Here is a 14605-nt window from a genome sequence, read left to right as displayed (position 1 = left end):
CCGCTCATGTCAGTTGTAAAGGGCTTAACCCTACTCGGACCTGTTTATTTGCATCCCTCAGTAAGTTTCGCCCATTCACAGGGAAGCCTCATGCTACTGTACCCCAATAAAACCAGAAAACACAGTCAGGGATGGCATGAACTGACTCTGAAGGACTGCTATTGTGGATGCTGCCAGTGCCCAACAAGCCCTCTTTATGATGGCAGGAATTATGACGGCCGTGGATATGTGAGATCGCTGGTGGCGAGCAAGATAAGTCGAGTAATTGTCACTTACTGTAACAGCGACTCCCATTCATTAAGGGCCCGTGTCTAATAAACTACTGGAGGAAAGGAGGCCAGCTGTACTGTGAAGCCTCACACAAGGCGGCTCTTTCTCTGCGGCCCCAAACTTTGTCAAAAGGCGAAACTGTCTATGAGGCGCTCTGTGATTCAACAGAGATTCCAATAGAGGTTTGTCTTGGGGGAACAAGGGTTTCCTTTTGACAAAATAGGGTGTTCAAGAGGGACAGCAAAAACTGATATAGCGTCTTTTTTAGACTAGTTCCAGTTATGTAAACTGGAAAACAAACAATTCAAGGGTTGTCGTGATACTTAACTGTTGTCCTAATATCATTACTTGCAGCAATAGTTGATCAGAAAACATATAGGGTAAAATTAACAAACCTGTTCACAAACATTTCCCCCCTCAAAGTATTTATTTATGTATTTGCATTTAACAATTAAGCACATTTCCACCCAAAAATTAAGAAACTTAGAAATGCTAAAATAAGTTTTTATATCAATATTTTAAGACTGGATTAATGATGCTGGTAATTCAGCTTTGTTCACAGGAAAAAGTTACACTTTGAATTGACAGTTTTTACATAAAAATAAAGTGTTTCTTAATAATAATAACAATAATATTATTAATAATAATAATAATAATGCAACAGTTTTGCATACTTTTTTTTTAGTTATGACAGCTATGAGTACAATTATGTTCAACCATCAAGCTACACTGAGTTAATAATTTGTAGCTTAAACACACATTTGTAAGTTGATTACTCCAAAAAATGAAGTCACTCCAACTACCAGAGTTGCAGCCCTGGAACCAGTTAATCTATTTCAGTTCAAATAAATAAGCTATAATAGCACACGCTAACATAACTTATTTAACAAGTATATTTAAAGAACAAGTAATATATTACTTGCCATTGGCATTAGTGCAGTCATTGCTTATAGAGTCAATGTAGTGTTTACATTCATGTAGCACAATGGTAAGCAGAAAAACTCTTAAATGTCAAACATAACAGCATTAAACACTAACAGGTCTATTCCTTCACTAAAACAAATACATTAACACTTACTTTCAACATTTATTCTTATGCCAGGCATGCTGGGAACTAGAAATCCACTACTTAATTTCTGAAGTTATCAAGACAATTTCATTAAGTTACTGCAACCAAATAAAAAAGCCAGTTAATGCAGAAATTTGAGTTTAAATTACAGACAATATTAAGTTGATGTAATGATCAACATTATTATGTCAACAGAACTCTACAAAATAATGTTTGCAACTTAAAGGGTTTAATTAAAACGATACATTAGAATATTTAACTTGCAACCATGCATTTATTTTATTAAGTTGTGGTAAAATAATTAATTTTAAAAGTGTGCTTATTGTGCATGGATATATTGTTGTAATGTTTACACTATACAGCTATAAAATTACAACAACAAAAAATAACATGGAAAAGGTGTCTTTTTATACAAAGCTTGTGGATGTCAGAGTTGGTTAGTTTACTCATAACCTATTAAAATAGTTTGTACTGAAAGTACTTAAAGGCCTACCATTACAATGGCTTCCTCATCACTGAATTCTTACATTCTCCTCTGAAGCGAATGTAAGGAACCAGATGTACTGTGGAATCCATGAACAGAAGCCGACAGGCCCAATCCTATAACCCACTTTTTTTTCAACTGTAAAGTGAAGTGAATTCCAGAGGTGCTTCAAAAGAAACACATGTCCTCAAGTATGCTGACATTTGAAAGCATTTCTAGGGTGACAGCAGAAGGAACCCTGTCGGTTTGGGGTGTCTTTGCTGGATCATGTTGGGCTATTGTGTGTCCTTCTCAACTTCCTGTCAGTAACTGTCTAAGGGGGGCATGTACTAACTTCTTGGAATGTGGCAAGTCCTTGTGAACTATTTTCTTTCTTTCCCTTCCACTGTTTCCTGCTTTATAACATCCATTTTTCTAACCTTTTAAACTTACCCTGTGCAATAGTAAATATAGCTGAGGAACCCAGACAGCAACATAGTGTCGGCCCAGATCCTGTTCACGTGTGGATTCCACTCGTACCAGATGTGGGCCGGATCTAGGCTGACACTATGTTGGTGTCTGGGAACAATGTCCTTCTGTAAAATCTGCACAATTTTCGGAATCCATTGCCAAACAAGAAGGGGTGTAACAATATATATATCACAATATACCACAATACAAAAATGCAAAAATATGTATCATAGAAAATGACAATCTGTATTATGTATAGTTCATCCAAAATGAAAATTGATGTGCAAGAAAAAAAAATCAAGTTTTAGTGTCAGTACTACTGTACATTAAACACTATATACAATGTTGACTATAATATTTGCGAATATTTGTAGGTCCTTATAATTCCAAATGTCTTATGTTACCAATATAAAGTTATTAAAGGTACATTATTTTAAACATACCTGATCAGTGACAAGCATAATTATGTATTTTAAGCTTCAGAACCATTATTTTATTCTGGTGTCACCACCACCTATATCCTGGTAATATTGGGTTACCAGCACCAAGTCCAAGCCTATTCATTTCCACCCTCAATGTAATAATTTTTTTTGCATTTTAATCAACTGTGTCAACCTTTTACCATATGTCTTGGAGTATCTAATAATACAGAATCGTGGGTTCATTATTGTTATATGTATCAAATCATGACATGAGTGTATCAGTACACCCCTAAAAACAAGTCATTGCAAACTTAAAATATAAATCTTTAGCAACTTTACCCGCTGTAGCTAAGCAGCTAAACCTCATCCGAAGAGACGTGGGTTTTTATTTACAGAGTTATACCAATTTTGCAGGGACTCAAACAGAACTCACAAAAGGATATTTGCTGTCATTAACTGAGCTCATGGCGGTTTAGCAAAGACCAATTAAGACCCATATTTGCTTATACAGTTGTTATGTTTCTCCAAGGACCATAGTGATTGGGGCCATACATCCCATTGTTTTCCAATAATTAATGATACTTTGGTTTACTTTGGACTATACAGGGATATGAGTATAAGAAGGCTCAAAGAATGAGAGAGATATAGAGTTAAGCACAATTCAAACACACAAGGCTCTAATGACAAATGACTAACTTCAGAAGGTCAGAATAAAAGTCAACAAGAGAGAGCAGCTTCACTCCTGATTCTAAACAAAAATCCACTGAGGAATACAAGGAGTTGGAGGGAAGTGTTGTAAGAGAAAGTTGGATTATGGAATCCAAGGGGGAAGTGGGATTGGCTCCATCTGTCGAGAGGGTCTTCCAGTCGACTTTGGCCCACATGCTGGATGCTGGCTCAGGAAGCTCATTCACACTTCCTCCCGCAGTCCTCAACATGGTCCTCGAAGGGGGAGTGTACCAAAAGGCATAGCCTCTATCTAAGGGTCTTTGTCCCTATAGGGGGGCAAACAGTGGGATCCTACAGGAAAGGAAACACACGCCCCCTCCTTCAACAACAGCAGGAGGAGAAAGAAAGCACATTACATGCTTGAAAATCAGCCCACTGCCATTATTTTAGTTACCAAGCCAGTGGGGGGACACTGTCGCTTTCAGACGTGCTCTACAAGTTGGGAGATGGGCAGATGAGATTTTCCTTGGCTCAAATCACGGATTTCATGAATGCACCTGCTATTGTGGCTCCCTGCATTGTTTTGGTGTTTTGTTGAGTGTCACATATCAGTAATGGAAATGAGGCAATAAATGAAAGGGAAGTTGATATCAGTTTCACCTGCACACAAAAGTGTGCCACAAGCGTGGTGTTCGAAAGAAAGTTGGCTTACTCAAAGCACAGGGCAGAAAAACTACTTGATTATCAGACTACCCATTCATAAATTACGGAAAGCATGTAAATGCACAATAACAGACACACCTCTACAGTCAGTAATGACACTGTACATGCTTGGCTAAGTTTATTGACAGTAGATGTTTAACTTGATTTTTCTCTTTTTCGCTCTTCTTTTTTTCCTAGTATTTTTTCTACTCAAGCATGGCGGTGATAATTGGATTGTGTGGACACCTGTATGAGTGCAGTATATCCAGGGGATTAGAGAACGGGATGGGTGAGTCAGCTCAAATTATTGTCATGTTAACCCATACAACTGGCAGCCATAGCCCCTGATACTCACTAAAATAAGGTCACAATGGTCCCAGAAAATGCTATATATATATATATATATATATATATATATATATATATATATATATATATATATATATATATATATATATATATATATATATATATATATATATATATATATATATAGGGTATTTTTCTAAAAGTGGAGCATAACTCAAATGGTTTTGCTCCACACAGTTCCAACATTGTTTATCATGCAAAGAATAACTTATCTACACTCTTAAGAGGGCATCTTTGTACCTTATCTGCTCCTAAAAGGTTCATAGTACTACCTTAAGGGTACTACTCTAAGCTACTAATATGAACCTTACGTGATGAAAAAACGGTATAAAGTTGTCATTTTAAGGGTTCTGCCTGGATATAAATTTAGCTAAGTTTTTTGTTCTGATGTTCAAAATGTCTTTTGAATTTAGATTTTCACAGCAGCCAATCATTGTGGCCAGCACAAAGCATTTATGTATCCTGTATTTGACCCATATTTAATCAAAACTGATTTGTATTTTCATGTTTGCATTAAAGCCAATGATTTATAAATGTTTTGTCCTATCTTTTATTTTATTTAAAAATACATAACAAACAAATAAATGGGATTCACACATAACGACATACCTATTTTAATGAACATGTTTTTTTAATTTGCATATTACATTTTTTCTGGATTATAATGTAAAGCATGCCAGGGTAATAAAAACTATCCTTATATCACAATGAAGAAAAAAGCCTCACTAAATTCGGTAACATTTTATTTTAGGGTCCAATTCTCAATATTAGTTGCTTATTATCATGCATATTACTATGATATTGGCTTTTACATCCCTTAATCTACCTTAATAACTATTTATAAGCAGTAATTAGGAGTTTACGGCAAAAGTTGTAGTTAATATTGAATGTGTTCCCCGTACTAAATAAATTAATCACATGAGAAACCTATTATGATCTTTTTATGCCTAGAATTAATAATGAATGTTATTTGTTAAAAAATACTTTGAAAAAACACTTACACAAGATGTAAGAAAAATATGTTATTACCTTTTACTAGATAGTTACACCACAATACATTTTAGATTTATAGAATTATAACTTTTCTTGAAACTATTATAGATTTGGTAACACTTTAGTATGGGGAACTCATAATCCCTATCAACTATGACTTTTGCCTCAATTAACTCCTAATTAATACTTATCAATCGTTAGTTAAGTAGTTGTTCAATTTAGATATTGTGTAGGATTAAGGGATGTAGAATAATGTCATTCAGAATACGTCAACAGTCAATATTCTAGTAATATGCATGCTAATAAGCAACTAGGTAATAGCGAGAATTGAACCCTAAACTAAAGTGTGACCCTACATTTGGTCAGATGAAACCAACATGAATATAACACATTTGAATGAGCTTTAAAAATGTACAGCAATGATCCATTAACCTAACTGACCTAATAACCTCACAGATTAGCATCAACAAACATAATATTTGGAAAGTGTTTTCATTTATTTTTCCTGACCATGCACAATTATGTGGTTAGTTGTAATTTATTATTTGCATGTAGGACTTCCCCATTTTGAGTTCCCAACCCACAGCTGTAGTAGATAAGATGTCACACCATATTAACTTTTATTTGGTAAGTAAGTCTAAGGAATGTTGTATCCTTTAGTTTCAATATCACATTTTGTCTTGGTTCAGAAATAATAAATGTCGGACTCTACTGCCAACAGCCCTTGTATGAGCTCGTCAGGGCGGCCATCGTTAGCAGGCGTTTGTAAACAGAGCGTAGAGTGTGTGGAAGGGGGCAGAGGTGCTGAAAGACGAGACGGCAATAGTGAAACTCAAGCTTGTTGGAGTAGGGGAAGGAGGGGTTGTTTGACCACCGGGATGAGCGATGAGTCGACGGTCCCATCAGAAAGCACTGCCACGGCAACTGCGCGGATTCACTAGGTGTCGTCTAGGCAGGTAATTCATCAGCCCATGCCGGGGCTGGGCCTCCAAAAAACTTCCCATGGTCACTTCAGAGTGCGAATACGTAATGAGCTGGAGGGCTCCACATTTGCCACGGCTGATTAGACGAGAACAATGAGCCCAAACAGAACTGGCAGTCCTCACAATGGGGACTGGAAAGCCTCAAGGCGTTGCCTCCATATTTCTAGAGGAATAAGAGAGAGAGAAAAGTGAACAAAACTGCGGCTGTTGAACATGTACGGTACTTCATCACTATAGACTTCCGAGAGTGTGTATGTTGCGCTCAAAGGCTAAAGAATGATGGGAAACAATGTTTGTCAATATTTTTTTAATTAATAGACAGAGAAATTCAGTGAGAACTGCAGAATGGAGCCAGTTTTAGAATAGTCCAAGCAAGGAGAAAGATTTGGATCACGATTATTATAGTTAGCTAAAATTAAAACCATAAAACAACATATTATTTGAAATAAATAAGCATTAACTCAAAATAAATATTAGTAAACTAGGCAACACTTTTGTTTAGGGTCCAATCCCCACTGTAAAATGTTGCTGCCTTATTTTTTCTTTTTTTAAAGTACAATCAACTTGGATGTTTAAGTCGTTTCAAATTAAATGATATTAAACTAACTTAAAAAATGTTTGGAATCTTGTATCGCTTATAAAACAAGTTGAAAGTGCTTAACTAGTTTAGGTTATTTAAAGCAATGTAAAGACATATGTTGTCATGCTTATTAGCATGCATATTACTATAGTTACGACTTTAAAAAGTGAGGAAACCCATTGCCTGAAAATTATTAAGTAAATAAACTTGAAAAAATTAAGTTACGTGGAATTGTCAAGTTAACATAACACATTTTTTTCCAATTACTTTCTTTTTCGGTTTATTTACTTGCTCACTTTTTTAAGTTAAGTCAACTGATCACTTTTTTACAGTGATTGTTTATTAGGACTTATAAAGCACATTAATGCCTTATTCTGCAGGATTCTTCATCCTTAATTCTACACAATACCTAAACTTAACAATTACCTTACTAACTATTAATTAAAAATGATTAATTAGGAGTTTATTGAGGCAAAAGTCATAGTTAATAGTTAAAAGTGAGAATAATGGCAAGGCAGCATTCCTCATTTTCATTTAAATGAACTAAAACTAAAACACAAATGTATATAAAAATAAAAATAAACTACGTAGATATATAAAAAACACAAAAAAACAATGACTAATAAAAATTACAAAAACTTTAAACAAATTTAAACAGAAAATTGATAAGGAAATATATATATATATATATATATATATATATATATATATATATATATATATATATATATATATATATATATATATATATATATATATATATATATATATATATATATATATATATAAATATTATTATATTTTATAACTATATTAAAAATGAAAATATAAAGAGTATAATAAAATAAATATTTACGCATTTTATATCATTATTTGTAGAAAATGTGAGTGGTCAAAAGAATTCACGGCAAAATCTCTAGATATTGAATTGTATTTGATCAGCGTCAGATGAAAACGAACACAAGTCGCTAGACGTGAGGTTTCATTCGTGTCTGTAGCACATGAATAAGTCCACGTTCAATAAGTGTGAGCAAAATGAACAGGGATTTAGCAAACTCCACTCACACTTGAATAAAAAGTGTCGTTTAATTCCAGTGAAATTATTCAATTCTTTCCGTACTGATTATTTGTGTGCAATATTAACATGCTGTTTATAGACTATGTTTAAATTAACAGTCCTTTTCTGACCAACCAAAAATGTGATAATCTTAAATAAGCAATTTGGCCTGGAAAGAGATCAACGTCATTAGTGTCTTTTGTTTGACAAAGAGGAAGTGGCTGGTGTGGAGCGCTCAATCTCCGCAGTAGGCATATCTCTTTGAAGACGCTCTATGAAATGAGTTTCTGTATCAGTTGGAGACCGCTTTAAAAAGAGAGATGATGGGAGGGAAGCCCCTGGAATATTTATTGGGAGGGGGGAATAAATCCACAGCCCACTGACAATTTTTCCTCTTCGGTCACATGTTCTTCCCGTTCATCACTATTTTTCCAAGTACTTAACGGTATTTACATATTATTTCGGTGTAGTGTGGCAGATACGCGCAGTGGCGCACCCCAGCAATGAGCCGCTGAAAGAATTCACGCTTAATTGTATTTCATAAATCATATTGGGAACCCCCTTCAGAATAAGCTCCCTGTAACAAAATGATAAAATGGCCAATTATGAGAAAATTCCAAAGATCCATAATTTACTAAACACACTCCAGAGAGACTCTTTTGAGAGCAGAGATAGATTCCTTGTTGAATTGCTTTCCTTTAGTAAATGCAAAGTGGCTTTACATTAAATTACTGAATAAATGATAATTGTTTGTGATCATGTGCTTGTTTTCTCTGAATATTGACACACAACATCCGTCACTATGGCCAGATGACCTTCCCACCTTCCATCAGGAAGATTGAACCTAATGTTTGCAGTCTAAACTATAGTCTTTTAAAGGCAAATAACTGGAGTGATAGGTGGAGATAGCAGCTCCATCACTCTCAGAGCCGCTCAGATTCCTAATCAGACTGTTTGCTTTGGGTTTTGCAGGTTCTGACCAAACCTGTGGGCTGAGTTCTCCTGATCTGAGGGCCAGATCTGCACGCTTCGGGATGGCACCGTCTGCAAACCGCACCAACTTTGACCTCTCAGTGAATGCATATGTCGGATCCAGGCTGAATATGTATGGAATTCACTTGTGTCATTTTGTTCTGTCTGACTCATTCTACCAAAAGAAACTCAAATCCATGTTTGTAATAAAAATATAGTTACACTTTTTTTATAACTATAAAACTATAAGTAACTTTGGACCTACACTCTAAAAAACTACGGCTTAAAAATAGGACAGAATACATGTTAGGGTTAATTTTACACAGCAAATTGGGTTCTTTATTTAACCCAGCATAATGGGTTTATTGATTTTTAATATAATACTATCTTATTTATTTACTTCATACCAGGATTAATGTTTACAGATTAATTTAAATTCTCTAAACTTATTTACTTTTAATACTACACTCGACCACTGGTTCGCTTTAGAGTTTCTTTCATATTTTATAGTATGGTAAGCAGGTTGTTACGACCCAGGATCTGAGTGACACAAAAACTACCCAAACACTGGGTTGTTACGTCTGACCCAGGATCTGAGTGACACAAAAACTACCCAAACACTGGGTTGTTACGTCTGACCCAGGATCTGGGTAACACAAAAACTACCCAAACACTGGGTTGTTACGTCTGACCCAGGATCTGAGTGACACAAAAACTACCCAAACACTGGGTTGTTACGTCTGAGCAAGGATCCGAGTGACACAAAAACTACCCAAACACTGGGTTGTTAAGTCTGACCCAGGATCTGAGTAACATAAAAACTACCCAAACACTGGGTTGTTTTGTCTGACCCAGGATCTGTGTAACACAAAAACTACACAAAAACTGGGTTGTTACATCTGACCCAGGATCTGAGTAACACAAAAACTACCCAAACACTGGGTTGTTACGTCTGACCGAAGATCTGGTAACACAAAAACTACCCAAAAACTGGGTTGTTACGTCTGACCCAGGATCTGAGTAACACAAAAACTACCCAAACACTGGGTTGTTACGTCTGACCGAAGATCTGGTAACACAAAAACTACCCAAACACTGGGTTGTTACGTCTGACCCAGGATCTGAGTAACACAAAAACTACCCAAACACTGGGTTGTTACGTCTGACCCAGGATCTGAGTGACACAAAAACTACACAAACACTGGGTTGTTACATCTGACCCAGGATCTGAGTAACACAAAAACTACCCAAACACTGGGTTGTTACGTCTGACCGAAGATCTGGTAACACAAAAACTACCCAAACACTGGGTTGTTACGTCTGACCCAGGATCTGAGTAACACAAAAACTACCCAAACACTGGGTTGCTACGTCTGACCCAGGATCTGAGTGACACAAAAACTACCCATACACTGGGTTGTTACGTCTGACCCAGGATCTGAGTAACATAAAAACTACCCAAACACTGGGTTGTTTTGTCTGACCCAGGATCTGTGTAACACAAAAACTACACAAACACTAGGTTGTTACATCTAACCCAGGATCTGAGTAACACAAAAACTACCCAAACACTGGGTTGTTACGTCTGACCGAAGATCTGGTAACACAAAAATTACCCAAACACTGGGTTGTTACGTCTGACCCAGGATCTGAGTAACACAAAAACTACCCAAACACTGGGTTGTTATGTCTAACCCAGGCTCTGTGTAACACAAAAACTACCCAAACACTGGGTTGTTACATCTGACCCAGGATCTGAGTAACACAAAAACTACCCAAACACTGGGTTGTTACGTAAGACCGAAGATCTGGTAACACAAAAACTACTCAAACACTGGGTTGTAATGTCTGACCCAGGATCTGAATAACACAAAAACTACCCAAACACTGGGTTGTTACATCTGACCCAGGGTCTGAGTAACACAAAAACTACCCAAACACTGGGTTGTTACGTCTGACCCAGGATCTGAGTAACACAAAACTACCCAAACACTGGGTTGTAACGTCTGACCGAAGATCTGGTAACACAAAAACTACTCATACACTGGGTTGTAACGTCTGACCCAGGATCTGAATAACACAAAAACTACCCAAGCACTGGGTTGTTACATCTGACCCAGGATCTGAATAACACAAAAACTACCCAAACACTGGGTTGTTACGTCTGACCCAGGATCTGAGTAACACAAAAACTACCCAAACACTGGGTTGTAACGTCTGAACCAGAATCTGAGTAACACAAAAACTACCCAAACACTGGGTTGTTACGTCTGACCCAGGATCTGAATAACACAAAAACTACCCAAACACTGGGTTGTTACGTCTGACCCAGGATCTGAGTAACACAAAAACTACTCAAACACTGGGTTGTAACGTCTGAACCAGAATCTGAGTAACACAAAAACTACCCAAACACTGGGTTGTTACGTCTGACCCAGGATCTGAATAACACAAAAACTACCCAAACACTGGGTTGTTACGTCTGACCCAGAATCTGAGTAACACAAAAACTACCCAAACACTGGGTTGTTACGTCTGACCAGGATCTGAATAACACAAAAACTACCCAAACACTGCGTTGTTACGTCTGACCAGGATCTGAATAACACAAAAACTACCCAAACACTGGGTTGTTACGTCTGACCAGGATCTGAGTAACACAAAAACTACCCAAACACTGGGTTGTTACGTCTGACCCCGGATCTGAGTAACACAAAAACTACCCATACACTGGGTTGTTACGTCTGACCCAGGATCTGAGTAACACAAAAACTACCCAAACACTGGGTTGTTACCTCTGACCCAGGATCTGAGTAACATAAAAACTACCCAAACACTGGATTGTTACATCTGACCCAGGATCTGAGTAACACAAAAACTACCCAAACACTGGGTTGTTACGTCTGACCCAGGATCTGAGTAACACAAAAACTACCCAAACACTGGGTTGTTACATCTGACGCAGGATCTGAGTAACACAAAAACTACCCAAACACTGGGTTGTTACATCTGACCCAGGATCTGTGTAACACCAAAACTACCCAAACACTGGGTTATAACGTCTGACCGAAGATCTGGTAACACAAAAACTACCCAAACACTGGGTTATAACGTCTGACCGAAGATCTGGTAACACAAAAACTACCCAAACACTGGGTTATAACGTCTGACCGAAGATCTGGTAACACAAAAACTACCCAAACACTGGGTTATAACGTCTGACCGAAGATCTGGTAACACAAAAACTACCCAAACACTGGTAGTGTTCCTCCAAAAAATTACCCCAAAGGCTCAACCCAGGATTTGGCTGAGTAAATATTAGACAGAACACATGCTGTGTCATTTTAACCCAGCTTTGAGTTTTATAAATGAATCCACTGCTGGGTTGTTTTTGGCATGGTGCTGGGTCAGTCAACCTATTGAATTTTTTTTTCATTAATTTATATATGTTTACAAGAACAAGGCAAGAACAGTTCATTTAGTACATGTTTTAGGAAGTGACAAGAGAAGCCTGTGGGAATCTATGGGAAGAAAACACCTGAGTAAAAACAGGCTGAACCTATCAGGCTGTTTTTTTTTTTTTTTTTTTTGAATTATCAATGAGATATCTTTATTCGTAGTATTTTTGAGAGAAAAAAGAATGCACTTCATTTATTCAAAATCAACAATAACTTCATTTTTATGTTTTTATATTTTAAAAACACAATTACAGAATTGAAGACAGAAGCTTAAAAAAGTTAAAGGGACTCAAATGAGTCAGTGAATTGTTTATTAGAATTGATCTGTTGGAGTGAAACAATCAAATGAACCGATTAACTAAACTGCACTTTTCAAGACTATTGAAGGCGTTTTAGGGGAGTGTGTGATTATCTCATTCAGATGGAAAGCTTTGTGTGTGAAACAACAAGATGCTTTGTCAAGAAATGTGTTCGTTACTTTGTTAGTAATACTCATTTGTTAAATGAATTGCTGAGGACTGCAGGCAGGGCCGGCGTTTGCTATAGGCGAGCTAGGCGGTTGCCTAGGGCGACAATTGTGTTAGGGGCGCGAGCGCGCTCTAGTGCCGCCCATTACTACCCATTAAGCATAGAATCGGAACAAGCGAAATACAACATAATGTTCATTAAACATGATCATCATAGGGCGCCCCCTCAGCCACACGTTTTATTACTTATCAACCTGATTATTAGATTGAATTGATGGTGATTATTGATTATTAGTTCAGGCGTTAGGTCAGGCAAGTGCTCATCTTGCGCGTTCATCAAAAATGAGGCGTCTAAACCCCGCGGATGCACAGGGACGAAAAAGAGAAAAAAAGAAAGGAAGAAAATTGAAAGAAAGCCCAGTATAGAGGTTAGTCTTCTTATCTCAGCCAATAAGTTGTCAAACAAAATAAAATTACTTAGTATCAATCTTATCAACTAATATTTATTTTCTAAATATTATTAATATTGTCGCTAAGCTATCACTTGCTAGTTTTCTACATAATTACTATACGTATTGCAAACATAACTTCACTGACAATAATCTACAATAACCTACATGGATGTCATTTAAATATCAAAAGTCCAGTTCGTTATGAATATGGATAACGTGTTATTTATGAAAAGTACAAACGCTCTCTACGTGGGCGTCGGAAGGAAATAAATACGGCCTCTCGTTTTTTTTTTTTTTTTACTGGAGCAGGCTAATGAAAGATGCCATATTATTTACATTAAACACAAATATGCTGTGTTCACCTAATTCTTTATAATGGCTGTAGTGTAGTGGTAAGACGCACGGCATCAAGATTTGATGCAGATCGATCAGTGGTTCGATCCTGCCTTTTGCCACACTTACTCTATTCCCTTTTCCCATCAAATATCAAATTGGAAAGGCATATATTTTTAATTAAAAGTGAGAAAATGTTTGAAAAGTGGAAATAAAGCGTCGAACGTGTTTAATAATAAGTGATTCTCCGTTAGGGGTAGGCCTAGGAAAACAGAAATGTGCTGAATTAGAGACGATAAAAGTGAGTGGAGTTGGGTGGGGGGCGCAAAACTCCATCTCGCCTAGGGCAACCAAAGAGCTAGAGCCGGCCCTGACTGCAGGTCAGTGACTCATGTTCAATCATATGGAAATAAAACAAACAATATATTTACCAGCTTTTGGTCATGCATATTCAAAACCTTTCCCTGGCACAATAGGGTTTCTGAATGATATTGATTTCATGGCTTTTTTATCAGCAAAAATGTATATATTCAAACACATGTAAGAGGAAACAATATTTTTTTAAACTATTGTGTTGGTCTTTACATGGTTTTGAAAATTGTTGAAATGTAATTACTCTAAAAACGCCATTAAGTAATAAATGTGTTTTTTCAAAGTATTGTTTAGCTTTTTTTTGTTGCAAATATCATGAATGTTAAATGTCATTCAGTTTTTTGGGGGAAACGCGATACATGAACAGCATGACTTCTGTTAGTATAAGATATCTAATTTGGTTTCTACATATGAATAAATATTAATGAGAAAATGTTAATATTGCTATTAATAAAAGACAATGTCAAAACTATTTTATTAGGTTTTATTTTCAAGAATTTCTT

The 14605-nt window shown here is 36.5% G+C and overlaps 1 long non-coding RNA gene across 1 annotated transcript; it reads left to right on the top strand.

Moving 5' to 3' along the window:
• Positions 1 to 12603: 12603 nt before the first annotated feature.
• Positions 12604 to 14385, top strand: LOC137040609 (uncharacterized). The gene is made up of 2 exons (XR_010897935.1): positions 12604 to 13002; positions 14111 to 14385. It is a non-coding gene; the product is annotated as an uncharacterized lncRNA (long non-coding RNA).
• Positions 14386 to 14605: the final 220 nt, after the last annotated feature.

Source organism: Pseudorasbora parva, chromosome 14 (assembly GCF_024679245.1).
Source record: "Pseudorasbora parva isolate DD20220531a chromosome 14, ASM2467924v1, whole genome shotgun sequence".
In the NCBI taxonomy this organism is placed as follows: Eukaryota; Metazoa; Chordata; class Actinopteri; order Cypriniformes; family Gobionidae; genus Pseudorasbora; species Pseudorasbora parva.
This window is presented reverse-complemented; position numbering and strand designations above follow the sequence as displayed.